Below are 27,256 nucleotides of genomic sequence, written 5' to 3'. Positions count from 1 at the left end.
TCCATGTACAGGCCCAGGTTTTTAACACGAGTGTTGGGACGAATGCTGGTGCCATCAACAACATTCCTTTTTGGACGAAGTAAGACAAGCCTTTACAGTTTTCTTCTCGTCAGTGCACTGGTGCTGCAGGTCAGTGTCACGCCTGTCTCTCTTCAGTTTACTTCGAGTATCGTCCCTTTTCTTTATGGCCTGACGCAAGTCATCGCTGAACCAGGGAGCAAAAGGTCAAGTACTTATTTCTCTGGTTACCTACCTGCCAGATAAACATCTGATAAAAGTATTATTAAAGATATCAGTCTCTCGGTCCACGTCATCTGTTTTCATTATTTGATTAAAAGCATGAGACTCCGACATATATAGTTTACATAAAATGTCCTTACTGTAACCCCCGAGGTGACGAAGAGTTCTCGCTAAAGGTTTACGCTTCGGTTTACTGATGGTGACTGTGATGCTGATTAGGTCGTGGTCTGCAATAACGTGAGGCACGACATTTTTAGTTAGGACAAGACTCGGGTTTTTAGTAACCACGAAGTGTAGCAGTGTTGCTGATGTGGGCGTCACTCGAGTAGGTTCGTCAATCAATTGAGAGCTTACTGTTCCTAATGATACCACTCACTCTGTTTCCCTTTAGAAGGAAGTACTCATTAACATCACCTAAAACATAAAGAGAGAAGAAAAGAGAGGACCTTCACCTCCAGAGTGTCCCGCCCTGTTCACTGCAGCAGTGCCAACAGTGAGGAAAATGTCCACCCAGCAGCTGAAAGTGGCGGCTCACACATGGCGAGGACCATGCCCCATACTACTACTACTACTACTACTACTACTACTACTACTAATAATAATAATAATAATAATAATAATAATAATAATAATAATAATAATAATAATAATAATAATAATAATAATAATAATAATAATAATAACAGTTTTATTTCACCCAGCAGCATATATAAAAATGGACAAGAAAACGAACGAGATCGAACGAGATACATAATGCTTAAATAATTGACAACTTATAATTATATATGCGTGTGCACGGCACACTTCTGCACAATCTACACGAACAGAAGGCCCAGCCACTCCCGCCGCGTAGATCCACATACATAGGCCGAGCTCTGTCTGACGGAGGTGATGATGGAGTTCCCAGATTGTTCCACTCTACTCCTCATACTGTACGCGGCGTGGAACGCAGCACAGTCAGACAGCTCATCCCGTGCCCGGTGAAGGCCAGGGATGAGCTAGTCCATCTAGGACGCCCCAGAAGCCGCTTGAGGATGTCGTTATGACAGACTAAGACGGTTCATGGAGGCAGCCCTTTACCGCGACCACAGCGAGTTGCAGTAGAGAGAGTAGCAGTGGCTCGTGAATAACTCCAACTTCACCTCCGTGCTGCTGAAGTGATGATAAACATATAGTGAACGTGTGAAACAATAGGCTTTTGAAATGATGCACGAGGAAATGTGTCGTTTTGAGCCTTGAAAAAGTGCACACACATATATGTTTCTCGTTCGATCCTCCGACTGTTTGCCAAAAGAAAAGTTTGTTGTGTAGTCTACTACAATGGAACTTTATATTAAAAAAAAGAGAAGAAAAGAGAAAAAGGAGAGAGAGAGAGATTATTAACCTTGAGATAATTCCCTTCTCTTTCGGAAACGCCTCGTGACCACAAGAACAACAACAAGAACAGCGACACAAATCATCACCGACGCAGCTATGATGGTGATGGCGGTGATGGTGGTGGTGTGTTTTGTAGGTGTGGTGATGGTGATGGCGGTGATGGTGGTGGTGTGTTTTGTAGGTGTGGTGATGGGGATGGCGGTGATGGTGATGGTGTGTTTTGTAGGTGTGGTGATGGGGATGGCGGTGATGGTGATGGTGTGTTTTGTAGGTGTGGTGATGGTGATGGCGGTGATGGTGGTGGTGTGTTTTGTAGGTGTGGTGATGGTGATGGCGGTGATGGTGATGGTGTGTTTTGTAGGTGTGGTGATGGGGATGGCGGTGATGGTGGTGGTGTGTGTTGTAGGTGTGGTGATGGGGATGGCGGTGATGGTGGTGGTGTGTTTTGTGGGGGTGGTGATGGTGATGGCGGTGATGGTGATGGTGTGTTTTGTAGGTGTGGTGATGGGGATGGCGGTGATGGTGGTGGTGTGTTTTGTAGGTGTGGTGATGGTGATGGCGGTGATGGTGATGGTTTGTTTTGAAGGTGTGGTGATGGGGATGGCGGTGATGGTGGTGGTTTGTTTTGAAGGTGTGGTGATGGGGATGGCGGTGATGGTGGTGGTTTGTTTTGTAGGTGTGGTGATGGGGATGGCGGTGATGGTGGTGGTGTGTTTTGTAGGTGTGGTGATGGGGATGGCGGTGATGGTGGTGGTGTGTTTTGTAGGTGTGGTGATGGGGATGGCGGTGATGGTGATGGTGTGTTTTGTAGGTGTGGTGATGGGGATGGCGGTGATGGTGTGTTTTGTAGGTGTGGTGATGGGGATGGCGGTGATGGTGATGGTGTGTTTTGTAGGTGTGGTGATGGGGATGGCGGTGATGGTGTGTTTTGTAGGTGTGGTGATGGGGATGGCGGTGTGGTGATGGTGGTGGTGTTTTGTAGGTGTGGTGATGGGGATGGCGGTGATGGTGTTTTGTAGTTGTGGTGATGGGGATGGCGGTGATGGTGTGTTTTGTAGGTGTGGTGATGGGGATGGCGGTGATGGTGTGTTTTGTAGGTGTGGTGATGGGGATGGCGGTGATGGTGTGTTTTGTAGGTGTGGTGATGGGGATGGCGGTGATGGTGGTGGTGTGTTTTGTAGGTGTGGTGATGGGGATGGCGGTGATGGTGATGGTGTGTTTTGTAGGTGTGGTGATGGGGATGGCGGTGATGGTGTGTTTTGTAGGTGTGGTGATGGGGATGGCGGTGATGGTGTGTTTTGTAGGTGTGGTGATGGGGATGGCGGTGATGGTGTGTTTTGTAGGTGTGGTGATGGGGATGGCGGTGATGGTGGTGGTTTTGTAGGTGTGGTGATGGGGATGGCGGTGATGGTGTGTGGTGATGGTGGTGGTGTTTTGTGGGTGTGGTGATGGGGATGGCGGTGATGGTGTGTTTTGTAGGTGTGGTGATGGGGATGGCGGTGTTGGTGTGTGGGGATGGCGGTGATGGTGTGTTTTGTAGGTGTGGTGATGGGGATGGCGGTGATGGTGATGGTGTGTTTTGTAGGTGTGGTGATGGTGGTGGTGTGTTTTGTAGGTGTGGTGATGGGGATGGCGGTGATGGTGTGTTTTGTAGGTGTGGTGATGGGGATGGCGGTGATGGTGTGTTTTGTAGGTGTGGTGATTGGGATGGCGGGGATGGTGGTGGTGTCTTTTGTAGGTGTGGTGATGGAGATGGCGGTGATGGTGGTGGTGTGTTTGTGGGTGTGGTGATGGCGGTGATGGTGGTGGTGTGTTTTGTAGGTGTGGTGATGGGGATGGCGGTGATGGTGGTGGTGTGTTTTGTAGGTGTGGTGATGGGGATGGAGGTGATAGTGGGTGGTGTAGGTGTGGTGATGGGGATGGCGTTGATGGTGTGTTTTGTAGGTGTGGTGATGGGGATGGCGGTGATGGTGTGTTTTGTAGGTGTGGTGATGGGGGGGTGGTTGGTTTGCAAAAGGTGGTGATGGTGGTGGTGTGTTTTGTAGGTGTGGTGATGGGGATGGCGGTGATAGTGTGTTTTGTAGGTGTGGTGATGGGGATGGCGGTGATGGTGTGTTTTGTAGGTGTGGTGATGGGGATGGCGGTGATGGTGGTGGTGTGTTTTGTAGGTGTGGTGATGGTGGTGGTGTGTTTTGTAGGTGTGGTGATGGGGATGGCGGTTTTAGACCCTTCTTTTCTTGTATTAAATCAACTCTTTTATCACTCATTAATTACTCCATAAATGATTTCACTGTCTCGTATCCCTGGTAGCGTGATCCGGCTTAAGTTGTTATTGGAGACTGGAGTTCGGGGATAAACAAGGGAAAAAGAAAATATACATTTATTTAAAATTAAATGAAAGAAATTGCCTTATGCAATATTCTATGCTCAGACGATCATAACACTGGCATATTCAGCAATGGATGCAACATATGACAAACGACATGTCTTAAACATAATACTACAATATGTGCTCAGTTGTTGCCAATAATAATAACACTCGTCGTTCCACAAGCAGTGGTTTGTATCTCTCTGCTTACATCACAATCATTATGTACTCTCTTCACAAAATCCTACTACACATTCCTGTAGTATAATCTACTACAAGTCATGGAAACACATTATTTTACCACACCCAGTGGTTTTACCTTTGCTTTACATCGCAAACAAATAATCACAATCCTGTCCCACTCACAATCCTACTTCACATCTCCTACATTATAATCTCCAGGACAATACAGTCGGTTTCCCTTAGATTCTCGAATTTCTACTCACGATTAAGATCACAACAGCCATCCTCGGCTGAGTGAGTAGCAGGTCTGCTTGAGGCGAGAACCAAGCTCGGTCTACTCATTCCACTGATTTCTAGGCCACATTTTTCTTTGCTTTAGGCGGACTTATATCCTTGACACGCCCTTAATTTTCTACATAACCAGTGGCCAATACTTCCTGTCACACCCATCTGCTAGCTCATTATGTTGTATTGTTTTACTTCTCCTGCTATTCGTGAGTCAGTCTTAAGACACTCCCTCAGTGATTTTTCTGTTAAATTATTGGCTCATAACATGTCGCCACGACTGACGTCACGGGTCAGAGTCTTTTCAATGGTTGTTCACACTTTCTGACCACGCCCACTGGGCATCTGTTTTCTGTATCTGAGTCTGGGTATCTGTTTTCCTTTACCTCGTTGTTTCCCCTCTTTTGTACTTGAAATGCTTACACTGTTATATATGTCACTTTTTTTTGTTAGTGTTTGTCCTGTCAGATGTCTACACAGTTGTATACCTGCCTTTCCTCTCTGGGTATCTGTTTTCCTTTACCCTCGTTGTTTCCCCTCTTTTGTGAGATGTTTACACTATATATATGTCACCCTTTTGTTAGTGTTTGTCCTGTCAGGTGTTTACACAGTTGTATATCTCACTCCTCTGTTTCCTCGTTTTCTGGGTCCTGACATTACTTCCTTCCGGAAGATCTCGCCCTGAGATCTCACAGGTGTTAGTGGAGAAGATACGCCTTGCAATGTCTGCAGTTGGTTCGAGTCTGGAATTAGGCGGCGTCGTGCGTAGCGTAGGACATAGAATACCCCACGGCAGACGTCACCAGTAGAACCAGGATCACGACAATGGCGAAGACAATCCACCAATGGATTGCGCGTTGAAAGGGCTGATCCGGCTCCACCACATAATTTAGGGGCTGCAAGAAAGCTGTTAGCTCCTTTAGTGGGATGCACTCAGCTCTGCGAAGAGAACCTTGCCGAAGCATCAATATCCCATTATCCGTCAGGCTGACAGTATGTCTGTTTACAGGATGGGTAGGGCATGTGAGTGTCAGAGTGATGGGGGAGGCAAGTGAACAGGTCCAGTAGCCAGGACCTTTCAAAACATAGGGGGAAATGTTTTCAAGACTATTGTGTAGCAGAGGTTGATCACTGACTCATGTTTCAAGAAAGCAGCCGATTTACAAGAGGCTGCGTCACTAGCCTCATGGACGGGGCCTGTGGGAGGACAAACTAACATATGGTTATTCTTGTTAGTGTTTTATACTAGAAAGCATAAAATATATTTTCCTATTCTCACTGAAGGCAATACATCTTGAATCAACACTATACATAAGAAAGTAAGTGCTATTGTGCACAGAAAATGGAAGGGAGTCGATTCGAAAGACATCAAAGGTGTCAATCGGATCTCCTCGCAAAGGTTTAGTGAAATAGAAATTACGAGAATCGTGCAAAGCCGTTGTCCTGGAGGACAGTTATTACATCCCTATATAGAGCTAAAAAATCAAGAACTGCAAGGCACAAAAGACCTGGAGGCCGATCCTAGGCTTCCTTTAATGTAGTACTGAACAACTGTTTGTTTCACATAATGGTTGGAGTTATGTATGTTTGCAGGGGAGCCTGCAGACTCAAATATAAATCTTGTATACCTGGTCTTATGTGTCTTAATGCTAAGTCAAAATATAACAATTCTTGTGTAGCGTGGAAAATAGAGAAAAAATAATAATATAATAAATTAAATGAATGAATAATTAAAAGCTACATCCCTTTAATTATGACAACCACTAGGGTAGTGAATGGTATGTGGTAGCGTGGTAGTTGTCGAGCGCTGGTCCCGGATGTTAAGGCCTCAGGACAAGTGAACACTCGTTCCGAAGTTTGTGACCAGAAGGGCGTTACTTGTGTGGTTAATTATGGAGGGTGGGAGGATTTCCGTGGGAACCACTTTTTGAGACAGCATTAAGAAATTGGATGGTGATTATGTACTATGGAGGGGATGTGTGTATGGTTCAGTAATTTCCAACGAGCAGCAAAACAGGCTCCAAATGATAACACTCGGTAAGGTTAGATATAAATATGTATTTGGTTTACTTTAAAGGTTAGCGGAGGGCTAATAAAAAATATGAACAAAAATGAATGACCGACAGGCTGTAGGCCTCTAAACTAGCTAACTACCGGCACAAGGGGAGATTTGGGGAATACACAGAATGCTTAGCTCTGTAGTTGATGGATGCGGAGGAGGAGGAGCTGCGTGAGTGTCTGGCTCGGCAGAGGACGTCCACGATGGAATGGGCGATCCTGGTGATGGACAGACGGGCGCCGCTTGATGTAGAGATGGAGCAGCTCGGGTGGTGTGGAGAGGCGGGCGCCCTTTGATGTAGGGAGCAGCTTGGGGCAGTGGTATTGGAGCCCCAGGACAGTCGAGGGCAGGTTACCCCGCCATACAAGTTCCCATCCTGTAGTCCGTCTCACCCCGCAGGCCGTGGGTGGTCTTTCGGGGGGGGGCTGAGTGGAGAGGACACCGCTCTTACTCAACTCGCTGCCTTTCCTTGCTAGGGCTGCTGCTCGTCTCCTGCTAGCCCGCCTCACACAGTAGGCCGTGGGTGGTGTGTACGTTCTCCAAGCTTCTGGCTTGCTGCCGTGGTGCTCGTCTCCGGTCTACCCAGCTTCTGCCTTGCTGCCGTGGTGCTTGCCTCAAGTCTACCCAGCTTCTGCCTTGCTGCCGTGGTGCTCGCCTCAAGTCTACCCAGCTTCTGCTGCCTTCCTCCTCCTCCTCGCTTACTCATCAGCTTCTCTCCTCCATCACGTGATCTTTTAACCCCGCATTACTGACTCTCTCCCTTCCGGAACATTCTTTTACAATCAAACCCCTACCTATCTAACTAACTAGTTATTGGTTTCTTGGAGGGGTTCGAGGCTTTGGGATGAGGGATTTCAGTAACTCGTTCATATATACGCTCATTCGCTCGCCGTGTTATCTTCTCATAACCTTTTACGTACTTACATTCCTCAGCTATCCATTCACTCTTTCACTCATTCACTCTCCCACTCGCTCACACTTACTCCCTCTGTTACTCACCGACTTACTCACATTCTCTCGTTCATTCACATTCGGACCGTTACACTTGTAGGAGCTTTTTTCTCTCCCTAATGCCATAGTCTATAGTAAAATGGCGCACAACTTGGTTCAATACATCTACAGCTGAATATAGCCTATTAAAGGCAGATTGCATGGCATGCATATTACTTAATGATGTTGAGTTGTCCATAATAAACATTTAACTATATAAAAATTTTCTCAGTTAATGACTCTAGTCCTCTATTTTTTCATGAATAGCATCAACTTGAGCCTGGGTCGCGGTACCAAATAGGTTATTAGACAAGGATCCTCAAAAAAATTATTTCCCGTTTTTTTTTTTTTTTCTATAATTCATAGAAGCATGCAGCTTGTTTTGAATAGTAGTCATCACATAGCCTAAAACTTTTCTTAGATGATTCAACAATGAACTGAATTCGTTTTCAAAATTAAAGAGTGTGTATTTTTTTTTTTTTGCTTTTACAGCTGGATACTCAGGTGACATTTGAATAACATTTCAAGTAACGAAGCAGTTAAAATCCGTGCTTTATATAATGCAGCTAAAATATCTTCTGTGAGGCTAAACGGTACTACAGTCTCTATCTGTGAGGACTATAATATAGATAGTATGTTGGTGTGAAACTTTGGCCAGCACGTGTTGGGGACTCCTGCTGTGTCAATGAGTCGTACACCGAAATAGTCAAATCAATCTGTGGTTTATTTCGTCATAATTCCGCTCAATTATTGCATTTTCATCCTTATACATTATTCCTGTTTTATATCGTATTAGTTTTGACACTACATTAGGCAACTCTTGTACCGTCGAAGAGCGAAGGCTTTATCTATGCCGAGGTGGCTCTGAAAGTTTGGGAGTAACCTGAGAAGGTAGGGCCTGTGCATCAGCTGTTTATTGCTGTTGTAGAACGAACATTATTTAATGTGTCATGAGTAGCAGTCACCTCTCCGCTACGAGTCATTATTTTCGGTAGAAGTTTTCTCAGCGATTTCAGGGTTGAGCAATGCAAAGAATAGATCAGTGTCTGTCTCTAGATTTAAAGGGTATGCTCGCCTAATCGTTGGACATTGCTGCACATCAATGCAATCTTCATGAAGAACTTTTACTATATCTGTGGGGGCCGTTGAAACCTTACTAGTCCTGAGGTTCCTAATTTTTACCATTATATCACTGATCTTCTCTATTACCCTGCATGGTCCATCAAAAATAGGTTGCAACTTTTTATTTACTTTTCTTTGTGGTCTCATTTTAGGAACACTCTGTCGCCAACGTTGATAGTTTTGCTTTTTGTAACTTGGTAATACTTTTCCATTTCTTCTCTACTTTTTTTATTGTAAACCTGGTATCTATCATAAACTTTCTTTGCAATTGCAGCCATTTCCTTTTCATAGGAGTCAATATCATAAACTTTCCTTGCAATTGCAGCCATTTCCTCTTTATAGGAGTCAATATCATAAACTTTCCTCGCAATTGCAACCATTTCCTATTTATAGGAATAAATATCATAAACTTTCCTTGCAATTACAACCATTTCCTCTTTATAGGAATAAATATCATAAACTTTCCTTGCAATTGCAGTCATTTCCTCTTTATAGGAGTAAATATCATAAACGTTCCTTGCAAATACAACCACTTCCTCTTTATAGGAGTAAATATCATACCAGGGCTGCTGAATTTTTTTCTAACAGTGTAGGGTACAGGAGGATCTCTAAAAATCCTCTCTCTGTCTCTCTCGATAAAATGGGGACTCCTTTATGGTGCGATAATACGCAGGATTATAGGCCAAGATGTCTATTAGTAGCATTATATTCCAAACGGACACATTTCCTAGAACATTCTCCTCAAAATGTTAACAACAGTATAATTTGCGCGCTTTATTATTCCATTCCCATTTGTATGGTAAGCCGTTATTCGCGTGTCGCACAGGTAGCTTCTAATTTATCTCCTGCATCACGGAATTAACGAACTCTGAGCCTTGACCTGTAACAACTGTCTGAGGAACACCGTGTACACAAACAACATCCACGTACAACGCCCTTGCCATTTCGCGGGCTTCCTTACTCCGTAAGGGTACTGTAATCAAATACCTTTTAACAACATCAACTATGGGCATTACGTATCGAACCCCATTGTCCGATACACCCATGGGACCCACAAGGTTCATGTGTATTCTTCCAAAAGGAGCGGTGACGTCTGGATATTGCCGTCAAGGAGCAGGGTGCAAGTTCCCAACTCACTTTTAAAACGACTACCATGACGCACTTCCTTACATAATTTTCTACATCCCGTTTCATTCCAGGCCAGAAAGCGAACTTTCTACACCGACATAACGTAACTTTGGTTCCTCCGTGCCCTGCAGTGGCGACGAATGAGCCAGAGTTATCGCCTTGGAAATACTTGGGGGGTAGAATCACCACCTTAGTGGCTTCTCCGTACGGACTCACTAAAACACATCATTTATTTCCACCTGTAACTCTGACAGGGGCGGCATCTCACATTATGCCCATCTTCAACACAATATAACATAATTTCCACCTGTACCTCTAACAGGGGTGGCATCTCACATTATGCCCATCTTCAACACAATATAACACATTTTCCACCTGTACCTCTAACAGGGGCGGCATCTCACATTATGCCTTTTTTCTCTGAGTCTTTGCTCAGTTTTCATTCATGGGGCTTCCTTCTTTTAGCATACTTATATGCTGGCTGCTCATCATGCAGCTCACTAATCTCCTGAATACTCCAGTCAAGTGTGTGGCCAATACACTCACTATTCAGGTCCATACATATCATATATTTTATTTTCTCATCTTTCGGCGCCTGTTTCTTTTTCTGCACTAGTGCAATACCTTGCCCCTCATTATCCACGTGTTCCACGGTTTTTGTTGTTCCCCATCCACAAACATTATCGCGCGTGTCCTTCTAATTCAATCTCAGTGTCCTGTTAAGCCTTCATCCTTGATAAAAAAAATCTGCTACTATATTTTCCTTGCCAGGCAAATGATTGATTGTGAAACCATACTCACTCATGAGAGTCTGCCATCTAGCTATCCTGCCGTTGGGACTAGCTACCTGTAACAACCAGACTAAAGGTCTGTGACCCGTGTGGATCTCAACAGGGTAACCCAGTATTAATGGGCGGTTTACGTGTAACCCATAAATTACTGTTAAAGCCTCTCGTTCAACTATACTGTTTCGCTGTTCTGCCGTATTCAATTTCTCACAAAAAAGATACAGGTCTTAGTTTATCATCATTATTCTGTTATTGCAATACTCCACCAGTATTGTAGTAGGACGCGTAGAGTGACTGTGTCAAGCATTCTATCCTTAAGGGTTGAGAACGTAATTTTTGTTTCATCCGTCCATATGAGTGGAGTTTTATTTTATTTTTATTTATTCTTTTAGTGTACCTTTCTTCCCTTTGTAAATCTTTAGAAAAGGAGCAACAATTTGTGATTAATTTGCAATAAATTTGCGATAATAATTAGTCAATCCAAGAAATGACTGTAAATCATGAACAGTTTGGGGGGCCGGGACGTTTTGTATGGCCTCCAGCTTGCTAGACTGAGGTCTTATTCCCTCTGAGCGGATGGCATGGCCCAGGTAATCTACTTTGTCCTTAAAAAAGTTACACTTCTCCATCTTAAGAGTCAGTTTGGCTTCCTTTAAGCGATCCAGAATTTGTTCTTAGTTATCTGCGTGATTAGAAAATATATCGCCCAGGATAATTATGTCATCAAGGTACACCTGAACCTTGTTGCTTAATAGTCCTGTAAGGACAGTGCTTATTATTTTCTTGAAGCAGGACGGGGCTGTTTTAAGGCCAAAGGGGAGGGAAGTAAATTCCCAATGTCCTGCTGGAGAAGAAAATGCCGTCTTCTCTCTGCTGATTTCATCTTGGGGGATTTGATGGTAACCCTGTTTCAAGTCTAGGCATGAAAAAAAAACTTACTATCTCCCAATTGATTGAGTATGGTAGTTATATTAGGGAGTGGGTACCGGTCGTCCCGTAGTGTTTTATTAAGTGCCCGGAAGTCCAGACAAAGTCGTAGTACTCCATCTTTTTGGGGCACTGTGATAAGTGGGGCATTATAGGGTGATCGCGAAGGGCGAATCACACCCTGTAGCTAGAGCGATATAAGTTGTTCATTTACTCTGTCATGATAACTGATATGAATGTTATATGGACGCCTGTACACTACTTCATCAGTGTTTTGCTTGATGGTGCTTAAAAAAATAGGGCGTTACTGTTAATGGTTCTTGTTCTGTGGAAAACACTGTTATATATTTATCTATTAAGGACTTTAAAACCTAATTCTCTCTCTTCACTTGGGAATTTAGCGTCAACAATTTGATAGAGGCTTTTCTTCCTTGCTTCAAGCTCTGCGGGCTTCAAGTCTGTTTTAGCTGTGTCAGCGGTCTGTACACTAGATACTTGTGGCAGATCAGCGTATAGCTCATGAGTGACAGGCTTCACAGATCCTAACGTTGTATTATCATCTATCTTTACACTCACTTTCAATATTCAAATACGGCACAGTGACATAAGATCTTTGATTGTCAGATGAAGGGGTTAACTTAACTACCCCTGAGCACAAGACTCTCACCTGAGGAGTACTAACACAAGGCTCAAATAAAGCTTCACTTGCCTGTAGTTGCGTCACTAGCGTTATGTAACCTGCAACAGATGCATTCAGTTGCAAAGGTTCCGCTGCTTGCCAACATACGGCCTTATTTTCAGTGAGACCTTCTTCATTTCCATCTACACTTAGCTAAGATCCTTCACCTCTAGATATAAGACATATTTTTCCTGGCATAATTGTATGGTTTCGCCTTCTATTATCAGTTTTAAGCTTCGTTCTTTTGTTCCTCATTTAGTTGCAATGTTTTCAAAATAATCTCGTGCTACACGACAAATCAGTACTCAACATAATATGAGTCGGCAAATCTACATCGCGTGTTATCAATAAGTCTTGGAAACTACTTTTTCCTTCCATATTAACTTGTCTTTTACCGTCATTTTCAATATGGTATCTTTGCACAGAGACAATATTCACGGGTTTCGCTTCACAGTTATTTACTGCGAGCCCTAATTCTTTAATAAATTCATCCGTTAAAACTCACACACGCTCCTGTTTCTAGGAGTGCTGCCACTTTTGCATATGTGTTATCATGAGTAGTGCGATCTGCCTAACAAAGTTACTCTTGAGTTATGTTGATTATAGCCTTCTTGTCATTATTTTTAAGGTCACTCCCTTGTTCGTTATAGCCTTCTTTTCCTTATATTTATGTGATGCGGTTACTCCCTTGTTCGTTATAGCCTTCATCTTATTATATTAAAGGTTACTCCCTGTTTTGTTATTCGCTCATTTTCCGTTTTTTCCACTGCAAGTGTGCATATTTATTTATTTATTATTCATTTATTTATTTAATGTTATTTGTAGTAGTTAACTGAGGGGGGCACTACCCTGGCCTCCTCTTCCTCTGATTCTCTTACTTCACACATTTATCTTAATACTTCACACTATTGTCCATATGCTTCATTTTTTTTATTTTTTATTCATGACTTTTTATCCATACCTCACACTTTTCTTAGTATTTCACATTTTTTCTAGATTATACTCTACACTTCCTACCTGGGGGACGCGGGTTAGGCCTTTATAAAGTCACTCTATGGCTGCATGTCCGCCGCGGCACACCACCACCCTGTGAGGCGTAGAGCCCCGTGCTCCCCTCCATCCTGGGGTAACAATCCTAAAACAAACAAACCTGAGAGGCAGGACGCTGCCGCTGCCTGTCACCTGACACCCTCTCACTGATGAATGGATCACGGCGGCGGTGGAGAGACTGCCCATCCCTTTCCACTCCGCCCGGGAAGGAACTCATGAATTCTCGGTTGAGTCGCGTGTGCTACCCATTGCACTACAGAACAACAGTGGTTGGCCAGAGTTTCCATTACCATATCGTCAAAGTCCATGTCCTCCGGAAGAACCATTAATTATATAATTAAATCTTCACTATTATTTCCGCCACTTAAAACGAGCAAAGCTTAATGAAAATAAGAGGCGTTTTCTCGTCAGAGTAAATTAAACAAAAGCACTGTAAGCACATGTCCCTATTTATCCCTATACCGCTGCCACCAGTTTTAGACCCTTCTTTTCTTGTATTAAATCAACTCTTTTATCACTCATTAATTACTCCATAAATGATTTCACTGTCTCGTATCCCTGGTAGCGTGATCCGGCTTAAGTTGTTATTGGAGACTGGAGTTCGGGGATAAACAAGGGAAAAAGAAAATATACATTTATTTAAAATTAAATGAAAGAAATTGCCTTATGCAATATTCTATGCTCAGACGATCATAACACTGGCATATTCAGCAATGGATGCAACATATGACAAACGACATGTCTTAAACATAATACTACAATATGTGCTCAGTTGTTGCCAATAATAATAACACTCGTCGTTCCACAAGCAGTGGTTTGTATCTCTCTGCTTACATCACAATCATTATGTACTCTCTTCACAAAATCCTACTACACATTCCTGTAGTATAATCTACTACAAGTCATGGAAACACATTATTTTACCACACCCAGTGGTTTTACCTTTGCTTTACATCGCAAACAAATAATCACAATCCTGTCCCACTCACAATCCTACTTCACATCTCCTACATTATAATCTCCAGGACAATACAGTCGGTTTCCCTAGATTCTCGAATTTCTACTCACGATTAAGATCACAACAGCCATCCTCGGCTGAGTGAGTAGCAGGTCTGCTTGAGGCGAGAACCAAGCTCGGTCTACTCATTCCACTGATTTCTAGGCCACATTTTTCTTTGCTTTAGGCGGACTTATATCCTTGACACGCCCTTAATTTTCTACATAACCAGTGGCCAATACTTCCTGTCACACCCATCTGCTAGCTCATTATGTTGTATTGTTTTACTTCTCCTGCTATTCGTGAGTCAGTCTTAAGACACTCCCTCAGTGATTTTTCTGTTAAATTATTGGCTCATAACATGTCGCCACGACTGACGTCACGGGTCAGAGTCTTTTTCAATGGTTGTTCACACTTTCTGACCACGCCCACTGGGCATCTGTTTTCTGTATCTGAGTCTGGGTATCTGTTTTCCTTTACCCTCGTTGTTTCCCCTCTTTGGTACTTGAGATGCTTACACTGTTATATATGTCACTTTTTTTGTTAGTGTTTGTCCTGTCAGATGTCTACACAGTTGTATACCTGCCTTTCCTCTCTGGGTATCTGTTTTCCTTTACCCTCGTTGTTTCCCCTCTTTTGTACTTGAGATGTTTACACTTATATATATGTCACCCTTTTTGTTAGTGTTTGTCCTGTCAGGTGTTTACACAGTTGTATATCTCACTCCTCTGTTTCCTCGTTTTCTGGGTCCTGACAGCGGTGATGGTGGTGGTGTGTTTTGTAGGTGTGGTGATGGTGGTGGTGTGTTTTGTAGGTGTGGTGATGGGGATGGCGGTGATGGTGGTGGTGTGTTTTGTAGGTGTGGTGATGGTGATGGGGGTGATGGTGGTGGTGTGTTTTGTAGGTGTGGTGATGGGGATGGCGGTGATGGTGGTGGTGTGTTTTGTAGGTGTGGTGATGGTGATGGGGGTGATGGTGGTGGTGTGTTTTGTAAGTGTGGTGATGGGGAAGGCGGTGATGGTGGTGGTGTGTTTTGTAGATGTGGTGATGGTGATGGCGGTGATGGTGGTGGTGTGTTTTGTAGGTGTGGTGATGGTGGTGGTGTGTTTTGTAAGTGTGGTGATGGGGATGGCGGTGATGGTGGTGGTGTGTTTTGTAGGTGTGGTGATGGTGATGGCGGTGATGGTGGTGGTGTGTTTTGTAGGTGTGGTGATGGTGGTGGTGTGTTTTGTATGTGTGGTGATGGGGATGGCGGTGATGGTGTGTTTTGTAGGTGTGGTGATGGGGATGGCGGTGATGGTGTGTTTTGTAGGTGTGGTGATGGGGATGGCGGTGATGGTGGTGGTGTGTTTTGTAGGTGTGGTGATGGTGGTGGTGTCTTTTGTAAGTGTGGTGATGGGGATGGCGGTGATGGTGGTGGCGCGTGTTTTGTAGATGTGGTGATGGTGATGGCGGTGATGGTGGTGGTGTGTTTTGTAGGTGTGGTGATGGGGATGGCGGTGATGGTGGTGGTGTGTTTTGTAGGTGTGGTGATGGGGATGGCGGTGATGGTGGTGGTGTGTTTTGTAGGTGTGGTGATGGGGATGGCGGTGATGGCGTGTTTTGTAGGTGTGGTGATGGGGATGGAGGTGCAGTTTGTCAAAGAGATTGATTGATTGATTGATAGTTTATTGTTGCAAGTAAACAACTAAGGAGAAGGGAGGAGCATGCCATCCCAACCCCCAGGCAGTACAGAGTGTGATTATACAACTAAGGATGCAGTTTTTGTTTGTGTATCCTTCTACAGTGCATGGCCTCGGGTTCTCTAATCTCCACCTTGAGGGCCCGTGAGCCGCAACAGTAAGCTTCACGTCAATTAAAGGCACAATCACCAGCCCATACTTTAGGCCAAAGGTCGTACTCATTGTTGTTGTCATCGTTCGTTGTCGACACTTGCTTCCGTCGGGACGCAGAGTGGTGGGGGCAATGGGTGTTATCCCTCACCACTCTGCGTTCCGAGGGATGCAAGTGTTGTCCGGCGTGAACCAGGCGTCGTGCTGCCAGCCATCGCCCTCCGCCACGAGCCTGACGCCCCTGAAGCCTGAATCAGGGTACACAAACAAGTTTAATCCCCAGGAGGCAGACGTCCGATCTTGCATTATGGTAATGTTCGCCCATTCCTCATCCCCGAAGATGGTACTATTGGCGGGGCTGAGGGAAGTTCCGGCCGCAATCAACAAGGACCTAAGAAGCAGCATGAAAAATTATTACTCATGCTGCTTCTTAGATCATGGGTTGCCTGCGGCCTTCATCGTGGCTCACCGTGTGTGTGCGTGTGTGCAGATGAAGAGTGTTGTGTCTTGAGTGTTGAGGTTCTAACGACTGCTGGAGTATTCGTTCTCGTATCGTCGGAGCAAGTCGTGGTCTTCCTCCCCAAACTTCAAGCGAGCAGCGACCACTCCCAGCAGGACGAAGGTACAGCAGCCACTGGATAGGATGACTCGATAGTGAGTCTATATAAAGCGCGCCTCTTGGGTAATTTCCTTCGGTTTCGAGTTCTGGGACAGGATGCAGCTGTGTGCGTGGCTGCCTGCCTTCACACAGCTTACTCTTTGTTGGCTCCAATCACGTCTATTTTTCAATGACACAGAGAAGATCAACCGGGTTTTCATGGGTGATTTTCTCTGTTCAGGGTGCCCTTCCATTTGTATCTTTTTAGTTTCCTGGTGCTACTTCCACATGTATCCTTAGTTGTATAATCACACTCTGTACTGCCTGGGGGTTGGGATGGCATGCTCCTCCCTTCTCCTTTGTTGTTTACTTGCAACAAAAAACTATCAATCAATCAATCAATCAATCAGAAGCTGTGCAAAACTATCACTGGGACCACAAAACAGTCCATGAAAATCTCAGCTACTTCTCATAAATTAAGGCTTTTCAAACAGGCAAAAACTGAGGCGCTGATGCGTTTAAAATTACGCTTTTGTCTTTTTAGCGGCAAACGTTAAAAAGGGAAATAATCAGAAGGAATGGAGACGAAAGGGACGAAAGCAGAAAAAAGAATACGAAGGAAGAGACAGAAGAACAAGGGAGGAAGAACATCAATAATAACAAGAAGAAATTAAAGAAGAACAATTCGACGTGGACGAAAATCGGGAAAAAAAATCAGAAGAGGATGGAGACGAAAGTGAAGAAAGAAAGCATGGAGAGAGAGAGAGAGAGAGAGAGAGAGAGAGAGAGAGAGAGAGAGAGAGAGAGAGAGAGAGAGAGAGAGAGAGAGAGAGAGAGAGAGAAAAACATAAGAACATAAGAACGCAGGAGTCTACAAGAGGCCGGTAGGCCTGTACAAGGCAGTTCCTTTGACCCTAAGCTCCCGTGTATCTAACCCCACCTAATATCGCTGTCCATGAATTTATCTAGTCTATTTTTTAATGTGACAGTTGTATTGGCACTCACCACATGACTGCTAAGCCCATTCCACTCATCCACCACCCTGTTAGTAAACCAATTTTTGCCTATGTCCCTGTTGAATCTGAATTTATCCAGTTTAAACCCATTACTTCGTGTCCTACCCGGTTCTCTTACCAACAAAACCTTATGAATGTCTCCCTTATTAAAGCCCTTCATCCATTTATAAACCTCGATCATGTCTCCACGCACCCTTCGCCTTTCTAGAGAATGCAAGTTTAACTGTTTGAGTCTTTCCTCGTATGGCAAGTTTCTCAACCCCTGAATCATCTTAGTCATCCTCTGCACCGATTCTAACATTTTGATATCCATTCTATAGTAAGGTGACTAGAACTGAACCGCATAGTCAAGATGAGGTCTAACTAATGCTAAATATAGTTTGAGGAAGACTTCGGGGCTTCTGTTGCTTACGCTCCTTGAAATGAATCCCAGCACCCTATTAGCTCGATTTCTAGCTTGAATGCATTGTGCCCTTGGACGGAGATCAGAGCTCACTAAGACCCCTAAATCCCTCTCGCACCCAGACCTGCTTATGAGAGTGTCATTTAAGCAATAGTTATGTGAGGGGTTGTTCCTACCTACACTCAGAATACTGCACTTCCCTACATTGAACTCCATCTGCCATTTATCCGCCCAGTCATACAATCTGTTGAGTTCACCTTGGAGAATACTAGCGTCCTGATCCGACTCAATTACTCTACCGATCTTGGTATCATCTGCAAATTTACTAACATCACTACTAATTCCTGTATCTAAGTCATTGATATAAATAATAAACAAAAGTGAACCTAATACCGAACCTTGTGGGACCCCACTCGTAACACATCCCCAGTCATATCTTTTACCATTGATTTGCACTCTTTGCTTCCTATTGCTAAGCCACGCCTTGACCCAGTTCTAAACTTTACCCTCTACTCCGTGAGCCTGTAATTTAAGCAACAGTCGTTGGTGAGGAACTTTGTCAAACGCTTTACTAAAATCAAGATAGATTACATCATAATTTTCATCTCTGTCAACCGCCTCAAATACTTTATTGTAGAAGGACAAGAGATTGGTGAGGCATGACCTACCTTTTGTGAACCCATGCTGCGAGTCGTGAATTAAGCTATGTTTCTCTAAATGCTCCCGAATGTTCCTGGCTATTATGGACTCCAGCATCTTGCCTATAACCGATGTTAAGCTAATTGGGCGATAGTTTGAAGCAACCGACCTGTCCCCCTTTTTAAAAATCGGCGTCACATTAGCTACTTTCCATAGGCTCGGCACATAGCCAGTATTTACCGACATCTTAAAGATGTCGGTTAGTGGGTCACTGAGTACATAACCTAATTCCTTTAATACCCTCGGAAATGTCCCGTCAGGACCTGGCGACTTGTTCTTCTTAAGCTTATCTATCTCATCCTGAACTACTTGCCTGGTAATGATTATATCCCTCAATTTATCGCCATCCCCGCCCTCGTACACCTGAACTCTTTCCGGTATAGTCGTTCGATCCTCCTGTGTGAATACTGAAAGGAAGTAGTCGTTCAACAATGTGCTCATATTTTCGTAATTTTCTACTAGCTCCCCTGTGTTTGTTTTCAGCGGTCCAGTTTTCTCCCGTGTTTTTGTTCTATACATCTGAAAGAAGCCTTTAGAATTACTTTTCGCCTCATTTGCTACTTTGATCTCATAGTTCCTTTTTGCTATCCTGGTGTTTTTCTTAACTAATCTAGATAGTTCGACGTACCGGCCCCTGAGATGTGTTTCCCCATTCTTTATTTTCTGATAAATTCCCTTCTTTAACCCAATCTCGTGTTTTAGTCCACGAGTCATCCACTTAAGATCATTGTTTTCTTTTCTAAGTGTTCGCTGTGGTATATGCTGTCCTTGCCCCTCTACTATTATTCTAACTAAGTTATTGTAAGACATTTCTACCTGGTTCTCCTGGCTCTCCAATCCGCAGTTCTGCCCCTCATGAATCCCTAAATTATCCCAGTTTACCCCTTCAAGATGTCTTCGAAGCCCCTCGTAATTTGCTCTTCTGAAATCTGGCACTAACACTGGGTTTGGTTCGCGGGTTACCGCCCAGTCTAAGCTAAAACGAACCGTTCTGTAGTCACTATTTCCTAACTCTCCGCCCACCTCCAACTCACGTAGCAAGTTCCCATTATTGGTTAGGACAAAGTCTAATATGTTATCTCCTCTGGTAGGCTCAGTAACTACCTGCTTAAGGAAATTATCTTGTATAACTTCAAGAAAGTCCTTGGCTTCCAGGTCACCCACTAGGTCTTCCCAGTCTATCTTCCTATAATTAAAGTCCCCCATTACGCAGACATTTCTACTCCTACTCGCCCTGCCAATCTCCTGTAGTAATATACTCGTGTCCTGCCTGCTAAGGTTAGGTGGCCTGTACATAACTCCTAGAGTTAGTTTTTCTTTCCCTTTGTAAACGTCCACCCAAACTGATTCTGAATCCATGTTAGTTTTGACTGAATTGTTAACTAAACATTTAAGTGAGTCTTTAACATATAGAGCAACTCCACCTCCCTTTCTGCCCCTTCTGTCTTTGTGAAACATCTGATAACCCGTTATTTCAAATTCTGATCTAAAATTTCTATTAGCAGTGTCTATCCATGTCTCAGTGATCGCTATTATATCAAAATTTTCTGAACAAGCTTCACCCCTTAGTAAGTCTATCTTGTTTCTGAGGCTCCTGCTGTTAGTATAGAAGATTCTTAGCCCGTCCTCTGTTACTTCCCTGGAATTACTTCTAAGCTGCCTGGTTATATTATGAGCTAGATGTCCCCTCCCATAGTCCCATTACTCCTCCCATTGCTCCCATTACTCCTCCCCCCCCTCGCCTATACTAAAAAATCCCTCAGGGTACCAAGTGCTCGCTCAAGGGAGTCTGAGAGAGCCTCAACACCCTTGAACGTCAACTGTATCCCGTCACGGGCGTAGAGGGCGTCGTTGCCAAAGGAGAGGTCCCAATTGTCGACGAACAGCCACCCATTGCGCCTGCAGTGCTCAGCAAGTCTGCTGTTCACTGCTATCGCCCTGGACAGCCATCCATCGCCAACGCCCCTTCTTGGCAGGACGCCACACACTACTGGCGACCCACCAGCGTCACGTATCCTGCCTAACAATTCTCTAAAACGCCTGAGAAGGTCCTTGCTTGGAACACGAGAAACGTCGTTTCCGCCACAGCTGAGAAAGACAATGGGGTTCGATCCCTCGCTTGCCATACACGCCTCAATCCTGTCTGATATATGGCCCACCCCTGCCCCTGGGAAACACACCCTCGTTCTGTTCTTATCCTTGGACCAAAAATACCTGTCAACATAACGAACCTGACTATCACCAACAACAAGAACCCGACGGTCAGAAGAGGGGCCAGGAGGGGTGGGTGAAGGGGGGAGAGAGAGAGAGAGAGAGAGAGAGATGTAACTCTTATCATTAGGTTTCCTCTCTCTCTCTCTCTCTCTCTCTCTCTCTCTCTCACTCATCTGATATACAAGTCCCGCCTTCTCCGTCTTCATATTTAGTAATGGCGCATCATAATCCCTTTTATTTTCGTTCACTTAGTTTGTTGATTGTGTTTCTTTTGTTTGTTTGTTTTCATCCTTCTTTAGTTCAGGTGTCTCATATTTTCTTTTGTGTTTCGTGCCTCAGTTGTCAGCTTGTTTTCGTCCATTCAGCATCAGCAGGTATTTATATTCTCCCTTCTGTCTCATAATTAATTGCACGTCTTCTTCCCTTTTAATGGCGTTCGGGTAATCTGCTTCGGTGTATTCGTGAACTCCGAAGTAGTGGTCGGCCAGCCTTCCCTGCGGGGGCCATATGGCAGCGACAGGCCAAATTTGTGGCTTTATCGTGTACCAGCTATGGGCCAAATTTTTACCATGATATAAACCCCAAAAATAGATGAAGCGTAAACTGATCACAAATGCGTTGTTACTAAATATTATGAAATTGTTTGCGTGAGTGATGATTTTTTCTCATTAATTCGCTTAGAGGGTCCTTTAAGATACATGATCCCCGCAGCAACCGGATTAACGATTCGATGACCAAGTACAGACGTAGGAGTTTGGGTCATTTCCAGGGGCTGTTCAATGACCCCGGTGATTGTTTGACCCTTCTTCAATACTGTGATTGTGGAAAAAAAAGCACGCATGAAAAGTTGAAAACCCTAATGATCTCCTGTTTGACCTTTTGAAATAGTTGCTGTGAGAGGGGGCAGCTTCTGGGAACACCAACCGACCACAAAACGTTAGCTGGTGACAGGATGCGCGCTTCCTCTGCTGATATATACAAGTCCGCGTGGCAACTGTTACCACAAGAAGAGGAATCAGAAGAAGAGAAAAATGGAGAAGATAAAGAAAAGAAGAGGAAAAGAAGAGAAAAATGGAGAAGAAGAGGAAAAGAAGAGGATAGAGATTAAAGAAAAGAAGAAGAAAAAAGTACGAAAAGAGAGGGAAAAAGAAGAAAAGAAAAAAATAAGGAGAAGGAGGAGAAAAGAAGTAGGGAGAGAGCAAAGAGAGGAGAGGAACGGAGGAAGAGACGGAAGGAGAAAACAAAAACAAAAACGAGAGAAAAATAAAAATGAATATACGTATGAGAGAGATAGAGAGATAGAAACCAAATGATAAGAGTTACATCAGTCTCTCTCTCTCTCTCTCTCTCTCTCTCTCTCTCTCTCTCGAATAACACATAATTACGCCAATAAATAATAACGCACATGAAAATACACACACACACACACACACACACACACACACACACACACACACAGATCGACGATAAAGAGCACTTGCTCATGTCGGGAGCATAGCTGGGCACGATAACAGAAAACCTTATTCCCGATAACCGATAACTGATAATGAAAAACCTTATCGGTGATAACCGATATTCGTTAACTGGAGACACAAATATAGGCGATAACCGATAACCGATACCCGATATAAATCCACAATTCCGATACTAGCTAGTGATAAGTCCGATAGGCGAAAACGATACTATATTGATATTTTAGATAGAAATACATAGATGAATTCAAATTTTCATTATCTGTATTTTAGAACTTACAAAACCTGAAAACCACACGTTGACACGTACATATGGACGGTAATACTAGAAACGTCTGAACCGGTGTTGTGTTATTTGGCTTACCCACCGTCAAAAGCTGGCGCTTTTGTTTACAAACACTGGTCTCTCGTGAACTGCGCAAGCTCAGACCAGCAAGCGCAGACCTGTACAGTTTCACAAAGCTTTTTAACCGCAATTAAGAGTTGCTGAAAGGCTGAATCAAACATAAAGTACCACTACCACCATCCTCGCTGTTTCTAGAACGACACTCTGTACGAGTTGTATTTATATGTACAGAGTGTCGTTCTAGAAACAGCGAGGATGGTGGTACTGTATGTCTGATTCAGCTTTCCAGCAATTCTTAATGTGTTAAAAAGCTTTGTGAACTACAGTCTACGCTTACTGGTCTGAGCATGCACAATCTGAAGACCAGTGTTTGTAAACAAAACGCCAGCTTTTGATGACACCAAATAACACAACACCAAGTGCCTTCAATACCATGGCATGCTCACAAACAGTGGCGTACCCAGAAAATTGAAAAGGGGAGAACAATATATATATATATATATATATATATATATATATATATATATATATATATATATATATATATATATATATATATCTATATATATATATATATATATATATATAATTTTCTGCGTCCAGTATTATTGCAAGCGCAGGGATCCCATACAGCTTGAGGATTCGGGTTAGATCGCTAGGGTAAAGTTATTATTTTTTGTATACATACATGCATTGATACATACATATACATACATTGTACATTTTAGAAGTTTGTTGGTAGCATATAAGTACAACATAAATCTGGGAGATTTAAATATTCTTAAAAGTACTAATTTTATGTTACTTGAGCGAACATTACTTTTAAAATCTTGATCATTTCTTTAATTTGGACTGCAAAAATTTACCCTCGAAACAACACTACTTACTTTAGAACTACATGTTCTAATAAAAAAGTAATATACATATATACTGGCAAGGAAAAAAATGTTATATTCATATAACATGTATAATCTTCGTTTATACAGGCTGCTGCTGTAATACATATTTTTTACGTACAAGATACATGAAAACTGGGCCAGGTATTTTATGAATATAAAATAAAAATTAACTAGATGAATTAGATTAGTTACTGTTAACAACAATACAGTGAAACTGGTTTACCTCAAATTTAGGCGTCTGTTCTGACGTGCAAATTCATCAAGGACTTCATGATCAAGATTTGTGTCACAATAGACAAAGTAGGGCCTGTCCATTTAAACGACTTTCACTCATTGCGTTCCTAAGGTATGTTTTAAGCAATTTAAGGGCACTAAAGGATCGCTCATTGGTGGAAGTGCTAACAGGCAGGGTTGAAAAAATTGCAATAAGGTGGAAAAATTTGGATATGTGCCCAATTTTTTGGCACATGCCAATGTCTCAACAACTTGCTTTGACCTCTCATGAGATTCACGACGCTTCCAATAACTCTGCCCCCGTAGATATTCATTTTCAACGAGATCTGCATCTCCATCAAGAATTTTCCATAAAATTCAACTGCCTCCTTCAGTTCCCTAAAATAAGTATCAACTGAAAGAGAGGGAACAAGATTTCCCAACAAAAAACTCCTAATGTGTTTAGATGCAAACCTTTCCCTGAGTTGTGCTATAGCAGTGTCCGAAAATGGGAGAAAAATAGCTCTTCGATAGTACTCCTATGGAGTTGCTGTTGGAGGGTTAGCCTTAATTATGTTTCTGATGACCTCTGATTGTTCAAGGCTTCTGGATGATATCTCCGCACCTTTCCTCAGCTTGGGCAAAAAGTTGGTTGAACTTATTTCCATCACGATAGGACTGAAATGCATCTATGCAGCTCTGTGTAGCTACGCTTCCAAGAGCACCCATCAGTTCTTGTTGTGACCCCTGCAGCTTTTCTGGCAAGGATTTATTGACGCTTAGAACTGAAGTGAGCACTTCCAAACTCATGAGAAAACCTGGGTCACTTATTGCTTTAGATTAGGCTTGGCTGCTGATTCTTCACCTAACGTGTTTTGCAGTAATTATTCTTAATCATTATTTCATTATTTACCTACTTGATTAACTGAACTATCCGGGGCATCAGCCGAGTCAGTGATGACTTTCTTACACCAGATAGAGTACGTACGAGAAGCGTTTTCTGGCGTTTTGTGACCAAGGAGGAAATATGTAAAGAATGGAAAGGCACAAATCCCAAGCCTCCGTGAATTCAAGAAATGACACACTCTATAGAAAAAAAAGTACTACATAAAAAGAAAGTGAAGTCTATCAATCATAATTTTCAGAAATTCGGAATTTTTGGTCAGAAAATATTGTTACGCCACCCCCCCTACCACACACCATCCACGGGCAGGCAGGTGGCGTGATCCTCACCAGAACAACCACACGGGCACCAGTCACTCACAGCGGCCCACACAGAACACCGAGGGGAGCAGGAACGAGGCAGGGCACAAAGGATACACGTTCAACACTAAGTTCTAGTTTAATGACAGGTTCCTCACACAGTACAGCAACTTTCAAGGGCACAGAACAGTTAGTTAATCAGGCACAGTACAGGGGCACGGCAGACACGCACACACGGATGCACACAGCTCGCGAGCGGAGCAGCTCAACTCTCTCAAGCCCAGACACGCGTCTTCTCCACTGCCCCTCACCTCAGCCACCCTTGCACGCAAACAGCCGACTCAGCACTTCCTGCCCGGCGGCCCGGCGGCCCCGGGCCCCCCCCCTGTCTCTCTTGTCCCAATAAGTAGAGTTGCACCATGCTGAACTAACATTGCATCATGCTACAATTTCATCACATTACACATACAATCATTCACATACAGCATATTCGTAACACTATCTCCCCCTTCAGAAGGCAGTCGACCCGGCTGCCCCAACATTCAACAACAAAACACATGAAATAAATCAAACTAATCAGTCCCCTGGGACATCACTAAAGTCTCTTAACCATCCCGGCCGACGCCTCTCTCGCCGAGGGCGCCGCTGGGATGCGGGCGGCGGCAGGCAAGCGGTGGCACCCAGAGCGGCGTCGTCGGCCCCAAGTCCTTGCTCAGGGTCGTCACTGACATCTGCCGCTTCGCCCGCACCGCCCATGTTCTCGTTCGCCCCTTGGTCGACCTCTGACACGTCCTCGTCGCTGCTGCTGGGGCCTACGTCCCTCTTGCGCCGGTCGTATGTCTCCTTCATTTCATGGCCTGGCCTGCCACCTCGAGCTTGCCCCGTACGCGTCGGTGCACCTCAGCCAGGCTTTCCTGCAGTGCCGCTGCGAAGCCAGAGGTGACGGTGTGCAAGCCCACGTCGGGAGGCCGCCCTGTGGCCAAATCCACCGGTAGCCTGAGCTCCCGGCCGAACATTGAACACAGAAAAATACATGCAATACACATAAATCAGTCTGTCCTCCACCACGTCCTCCACAGCTAGTCTCTTCTCGCGCCCCCAAGGGGCTCCGCCTGTCAGCCACGCCGTCGACCAGCCGCCAGTCCTCAGTGGGCTCTTCCACGCCATCCACTCCACATGACGCTCGGGACAGTCGACACCGGCTCCTGGCCTCCACCCTCGGGGCAAGGTGCCCTCGCCCGGCCGTGACTACCTCCCCACGCAGCCATGCTCGAAAACCTCCTGGGAGCAAAGGGCACCTCTCCGGTCACCCTCTCCAGCTCCCGTCCGAGGCCACCACGAGCCTTACTGGCCTGCGTCAGGTAGTCGAGGCCCAGCAAGCACGGCTCGTCTCGATCGGCGACATCCATCGGCCGGCGCTCCACAGCGCTGCCTACGCCGATACGAGGCTACGAGCCTCCACTGGCCCCTCCAGCAGCACACACTACCCCGGGTCAGGCCGCGCCGAGGACTCCTCAGCCCCCGGTGTCCACTGTCACGCGTCGTGGCTACAACCGCTAAACCTCCCACTGGCAACACGCTGGTCGGGCGGCGGCAGCTTACACAAGGCGGGGCCCGAGGGCGGGAGACGGCTGGAGGTCGGCTCCCTTCTCCAGCCCGTCCGCGCTTCCCGCCCGCGCCGCGTCCCTGGGCCTGGGACAGGCACTCAAGCGGTGGCCTGACTGGCCACAGTCCTTACAGCGCGGCTGGAGGGCATCGGGGCTCGGCCGGTCAAGGGAACGCGTCCTTCGCTCCCCTAGGCACAGACTGCACCTATGCCCCCTCTTGCCACAGCCCCCGCACGAGCCACGGAGGCCCTCCGGGCTCGCCTTCCTCGACGCTGCCTTCATCTTCACCTTCGCCATCCGGCCCCGGAGGTCATGGCAGGGCGGGGCGGCCGCCGCTAGGCCGCTGGTCATCGTCAAGGCCCCGAACTCCAAGGCCCTCGTCAGCGCGTCGTCGGTCCACGGCAGGGGGTGAGAGTCCTCGCCAGTCTCGCCCCTTAGCGCCCGGCAGTCCTCACAGAAGCGCTGCGTGCCGTCCTTCTTCATATCCCGGACGACTGCTGAGGGCCACGGACTGTCTGTCCGCTCCATCACCCCCTGCGCCGCCAGCTCGTTGACGGCGCG

The 27,256-nt window shown here is 44.9% G+C and overlaps 2 long non-coding RNA genes across 5 annotated transcripts; one reads left to right on the top strand and one right to left on the bottom strand.

Annotated features, from left to right (window-relative positions):
* Positions 1 to 940: 940 nt before the first annotated feature.
* On the top strand, positions 941 to 15,935 carry LOC126997843 (uncharacterized). Of its 4 annotated transcripts, XR_007752405.1 has the most exons (5): positions 941 to 1,798; positions 2,114 to 2,158; positions 2,294 to 2,383; positions 15,673 to 15,762; positions 15,802 to 15,935. It is a non-coding gene; the product is annotated as an uncharacterized LOC126997843 (long non-coding RNA). The 4 variants fall into 4 exon arrangements; XR_007752404.1 differs by lacking the exon at positions 2,114 to 2,158 and having other exon boundaries at positions 941 to 1,753; XR_007752403.1 differs by lacking the exon at positions 2,114 to 2,158.
* LOC126997845 (uncharacterized) lies at positions 15,845 to 17,356 on the bottom strand. The gene is made up of 2 exons (XR_007752406.1): positions 16,495 to 17,356; positions 15,845 to 16,273 (listed from the first exon to the last, which is right to left on the bottom strand). It is a non-coding gene; the product is annotated as an uncharacterized LOC126997845 (long non-coding RNA).
* Between the last annotated feature and the right edge of the window lie 9,900 nt (positions 17,357 to 27,256).

This window comes from Eriocheir sinensis, chromosome 13, assembly GCF_024679095.1.
Source record: "Eriocheir sinensis breed Jianghai 21 chromosome 13, ASM2467909v1, whole genome shotgun sequence".
In the NCBI taxonomy this organism is placed as follows: Eukaryota; Metazoa; Arthropoda; class Malacostraca; order Decapoda; family Varunidae; genus Eriocheir; species Eriocheir sinensis.
The sequence above is the reverse complement of the archived record's forward strand: the minus strand, read 5'-3'. Positions and strand labels throughout refer to the sequence as shown.